Consider the following 5,935-nt stretch of genomic DNA (forward strand, 5'->3'; position numbering starts at 1 on the left):
CCTGTTTCAAGGTCGCCACAGCGAATCGGCTCGCATATTGACATTTGGCACGTGTTTTATGCCGGATGCCCTTCCTGACACAACCTGGATTTGAACCCGGGGCACCACGGTGAGAGCACTTAACCACTAGCTTACCAGGGAAGGCATGTATATTGCATGCTTAATAATAAATATATAAAAACATATACACACATACATGCATGTATGGTTATAAATACAATTAAAAAAAGGATAAAAGCAAATTTGTACAGTGCATACATTTGTGGAAGTATGTGTAATGGGTGCATGAATCAGACAGTCTAAGTATGTAATGTATTGAGTAACTGCTGTGGGGAAAAAGCTGGTTTTCCTTCTATTGATGTGTGTTTGTTTTAATTGCTCTGTAGCGCCTTCCAGGTGGCAGAAGCCGAAACAGATTATGTGCTGGGTGGGTGTTGTCTTTCATGATGTTTTTAGCCCTATTAATGCAGCGACTATTGTGCAAGTGCTCCAGCATGGGCAGGTTTGTACCTACAATGTTCTGTGCTGTTTTCACAATGCTCTGGAGGGCGTTTCTATCAGTTTGTGTGCAGCTGCTATACCAGGTAGTCAAACAGTAAGTTAGAATAGTCTCAGTGGTGGCTCTGTAAAAGTTCAGAAGCTGTCTTTGGTGTAAATGTATTCGTCTGAGGTAGTAAAGGTGTTGTTGCCTTTCTCACCACAGCTGAGATGTTTTCAGCCCAAGTGAGATTCTCTGTGATGGTGACTCTCAGGATGCTGTTGATGATCTCCACTGCCTCTGTGTTGATGCAGACTGGACTGTGTGTGTTTTTCTTTTAGTCCTGAAGTTAATAATGATCTCTTTTGTCTTGCTGGTATGTAAAACAAGATTGTTGATATTGTTCCATGCAGTCAGGTTCTGCACCTCCTCCCTGTATGCTGCTTCACTGTCATTGGATATGAGGCCAGTGACTGTTGTATTGTCTGCAAATTTTACAATACAGTTCAATTCATGGATGTGTAAAGAGTGCGTACAGGAAAGGGTTCAGCGTACAACCCTGGTGGGCTCTAGTGCTCAGGGTGATGATGGGAGATGTGTGTTTACCCAGCCTGACAGTCTGGGGACAGTTGGTGAGGAAATCCAATATCCACTTGCATGTGGGGGTGGACAGTCTGAGTGCCTGCAGGTTAGGGGCCTGTTTATTTGGTCTGATGGTTATATACTTGCCACTGCCTGATGTTATCTGCACCCATCTGTCTATTATCTATACCACTTATTCTAATGAAAGTCATGCGGGGGCTGGAGCCTATCCTTGCTGACATTGGGCAAGAGGCAGGGTCCACCCTGGACAGGTTGCCAGTCTATCACAGGGCTGACACAGAGACAAACAACCACACACACTCACACTCACTCCTAGGGGCAATTAAGAGTCACCAGTCAACCTAAGCTGCATGTCTTTGGACTGTGGGAGGAAGCCGGAATACCCAGAGAGAACCCTTATCCTTATTATCCTAAGACAGGCACAGGGATTACATGCAAACTCCACACAGAAAGGCCTGGGGTTGGTAAGAGCTTGAACCCAGAACCTTCTTACTGTAAGGTGACAGAGCTAATCACTGGTCCACCCTACCACTCCCTCAGGTTACCTTTTTTTTATCAATATCATTAGTAATAGGTTTGCACCTTATCTTCTTCCTAATGTTCCTATGACAGACCAAACTACTTGATAAAATGAGCTTTCTTCAGGTCATGATTTCTGGCCTCACAGAATCTAAAATTGCTTGATATATCTCACCAAATTATGCTGACTGAAAAATATTTAGGTCCAGGTGCAGACTTCAGACTGCAAAGAGATCAGCCAATTAAACTGCTGGATAACACCCTCTTCTGGATAGAGTTTGTCATGAGAACCAGCTCACCTGAAAACAATCCTCCTCTCTACCACAATCAGCTTTAGGATCAGAACCAGCTTTATTGACCAGGTGTGACGGCATATATATATGCATATATATATACACTGAGTCATTTTGATAGCTCAGTCTTGCTTGTTAAATATCACATAAAATTGAATCAATTTGTATTGAGGTGAAGCTGTATGACTTGAAGATTTAAATTAATTGAATTGTTTGATCAATATTAATATTTTAGTGTCTTACAAACACTCAAGATATATTCTGACTACTTTTCATTAAGCTTTTCAATAGCTACTGTAGGTCTGGACGACATGTACGCTGTGAAGAAAACAACTGTTTTACTTCTTTCTCATGCCTGTTTCATTGTCTTCAAATCAAGGGTTCCCTCCTGTTATGTTCATTTCTTCATATCAAATATTTGTCTCATTTAAAGCAGTTATGTTCGTGGGTCAATTTGACTCGCAACATAACAGGAGGGTTAAATAGACACTCTTTTGCTAATTATCTCAAATCAGCTACCATCCACTGTTATGTGGTGTGTAACTGTCATTCTTTATCTGCAAGATGTGCATTTTCTGTCTTAGATTTTACCATAGACTAATTGGTAATGGTAGATTGGATCACGCTTCTTGTTGAAAATGTTTTTATTGTCTTTTACAGACGTGGTGTGTTTGCAAAGGGTTCAATTTGCAAAGGAGAATTTGTTATTGAATACAGGGGAGCCATGATAAATGATGCAGAATCCCAGAGAAGAAGAAAAATTTACCATCCACCATGTGCTGCATTTATGTTTTAGTTCAAGTGGAGAGGAAAAAGATAGTGGTAAGACTTCATGCTGAATCTACACTATACTACACTGTACTGTACTGTACTATATTATACTGTACTATGAAGTACAGTGTGAGACTGTACAAAGTAAAACTATCATATTGTGGTGATATATTGTGCTAATTCTATTTATTATGTTTCCATCTTTTTAAGTATTGATGCCTCTAGAGAAGATGGATCATTTGGGCGCTTAGTTAATGATGATCACAGATGTCCAAACTATAAACTGATTGATGTGAATGGAAATGCACACCTTTGTTTGTTTGCCCTGAATGACATTGAAGAAGGAGAAGAAATTACCTATGACTATGGAGGGGAAGACTGCCCATGGAGAACACAAGTATGTTGCACAGTACACAGTGTACAGAATGACTCAGTGTTGCAGAATGTGTCAAATAACTGTGGTTGAATTAATGAGAATTTGTACTAGAAATATGGGAATTTAAATGATCATTTTTAATATTTTTGTAAAGACTACAATTGACAAAACAAGAATAAAATTAACATGTTTATAAAAAACAATCAAGTGGCATCCCAATTAACATCACTTAAAGCTATATTTGTGGTTTTAGACAGCTGGAAAAAGGAAGGAAACTTATTGTGATGCCAAACTATTGAGTTAGTACACCAAAAGGTTTAATGTAAGTAATCCAAATGGCTAGTGGTGTTGAGATATTTAAGAAAGATTTTAACCTTCACAAGGATATTTCCTTGGTTAGTTATGACTCTGTGTTGGACAATCAGGACATCTCACAATACACTTTTATTCTGTGTCTGATTAGAAACGTTTTGTGGCTCATGTCTAACAAGTGGTCAGTTGATTTGCATGTCATACAGCATCTACATCAACTAACCATTTACATTTACAGATGACCAGCATCACAGATAACACCATGGTGGTGGACAACTCCCATCCTTCCCTCCTGTCAAAGGAACTGTAAATTTCCTTCCAGACCCATCGATGAAGCTGCACGACAACACAAGAAGGAACTGGAGGAAACTCTGGAGCCTTTAAAGGAGAAGTTAAAGTTTTTTGAACGAGTTAAAGTGAAGTTTGATCAAGCAGCAGAAAACATTAAGGTCCAGGCCCGACACACAGAGAAGCAGATTAAGGAGCAGTTTCAGAAGCTTTATCGGTTTCTAGAAGAGGAAGAGGAGAACAGGATGGCTGCACTGAGGGAGGAAGAGGAGCAGAAGAGTCAGATGATGGAGAAGACAGAGGCTCTGAGCAGAGAGATAGCAGCTCTGTCAGACACAGTCAGACCCACAGAGGAGCAGCTGAGAGTTGAGGATGTCTCATTCCTGAACAGCCAAAAGGCTGCAGTGGAAAGAGTCCAGCAGCGCCCCCTGCTGGAGGATCTACAGCTGCCCTCAGGAGCTCTGATAGACCAGGCCAAACACCTGGGCAACCTGGCCTTCAACATCTGGAACAAGATGAAGGACATGGTCTCCTACACTCCTATGCTCCTGGATCCAAACACTGCTGGTCTATGACTCATCCTGTCTGAAGATCCGACCAGTTTGAGAAAAGGAGACAAACAGCAGCTTCTTGACAATCCAGAGAGGTTTGATTTACCATGGTATGTCCTGGGCTCTGAGGGCTTTAACTCAGGGACTCACAGCTGGGATGTTGGGGTTGGAGACAGTAAATACTGGGCACTGGGTGTGTTAGCAGAGTCTGTCCAGAGGAAGGAAGACATATGGTCTGCATTATGAGGAATAGAGTTCTGTTCAGGTTAATACGAAGCATCCCCTCCTTCACATCCTGACACTATTCTCTCAGTGCAGAAGAAGCCCCAGAGGATCAGAGTGAATCTGGACTGGAGCAGAGGAAAGCTGTTGTTCTCTAACCATGACACTAACACACACACTTTCCACTGTGCCAGTGACATAGTGTTTCCGTACAATGACACCAGGGATGACGTCTCAGTGAAGATATCACCAATGAAGGTCTGTGTGACAGTGGAACAGAGCAGATGGAGATAAAGAGGATGATTATATTTAGAACTTGTTTATGTCTGAGGAGAAAAAGTCACTGCCTTTAACCTGTTAAACTGCACCTGTCCTCCTGCTTCTCATTGTTGTGATGCTGTGTTTAGTTGGGTTTTACTTCTCGCTGCTTGTTATTTCTGGCAGGTTTGCTCAGTTTCACCTGCCTCTCTCCTCTCTCTTCCACACACCTTCCAGCTATTCTCATTATCACCACCTGTGTTCACTCCCGCAATCACCAGACCTCCTGTATTTACCCTGCCTTCCTACCTGCCCACTGCCAGTTCTTCTCATGCCTGCAGAGACTACTCATGCCACTTTTGTTCTTCCAGAGACTATTTAATACCTGCCTTGTGTTTATCCGTTTATTTTTTTCTCCTGCTCCCACTAAGCCTTCTCCTCGCCCGTTCCTGTCTTCATCCCTCGTGATTGGACTCTTACTGCTCACATAGAACTGTTACCTCTGGACCTACACCATTTTGCATCAGTCAATCATTCACTAGCCAGGTCGGTGCTCTCTTCCTCCATTCCCTTCTACTCATCGTCACCTTCTGCCTTATCCCTTCTCTTCAGTTTCAATCAACTTTACACAACTAGCCAGTTACTGATCTTCACGCTCCGCAGCTCGGCCCAGCAACTACTCTGATCCTACCACCCTGTGTTCGACACCCATAACCATCTTTCCTATTCTTTGTCCAGCCACTGGTAGGCTTAAGCACATCATCACTCGGGGCACTCTTCCTGATGTAATCATGGATCTTTGTTGTTTCATCCTGGATAGTGGCTCTGACGCTCACTAATCCTCAGCCTCCTTCCTTCTGCTTAGTGTACAGTCTCAGGATATTGGACTTGGGGTGAAACCCGCCATGCAATGTAAGGAGCTCCCTTGTCTTGATGTCAGTGGCCTCTATCTCCTCCTTCATCCAGCTTATTATGCCAGCAGGGTACATGATGACCGGCAGGGCATAGCTGTTAATCGCCCGGACTTTGTTCTTTCCATTCAGCTGACTTCTCAGGACTTACCTTACTCTCTGCAGGTACTTGGTGGTTGCTGCTTTCCTTGCGGCCTCTTCATGGTTCCCATTTACCTGCGGGATCCCAAGGTACTTGTAGCTGTCCTCAACATCTGCTATGTTGCCTTCTGGTAGTACAATCCCCTCAGTTCTGACTACCTTCCCTCTCCTCGTTACCATTCGACCACACTTATCCAGTCCGAATGACATTC

The 5,935-nt window shown here is 42.8% G+C and overlaps 1 pseudogene; it reads left to right on the plus strand.

Moving 5' to 3' along the window:
* The first annotated feature begins 3,672 nt into the window (after positions 1 to 3,672).
* On the plus strand, positions 3,673 to 4,707 carry LOC109955830 (tripartite motif-containing protein 35-like; annotated as a pseudogene).
* Positions 4,708 to 5,935: the final 1,228 nt, after the last annotated feature.

This window comes from Monopterus albus, unplaced genomic scaffold (genome assembly GCF_001952655.1).
Source record: "Monopterus albus unplaced genomic scaffold, M_albus_1.0 scaffold17.1, whole genome shotgun sequence".
Lineage (NCBI taxonomy): Eukaryota > Metazoa > Chordata > Actinopteri > Synbranchiformes > Synbranchidae > Monopterus > Monopterus albus.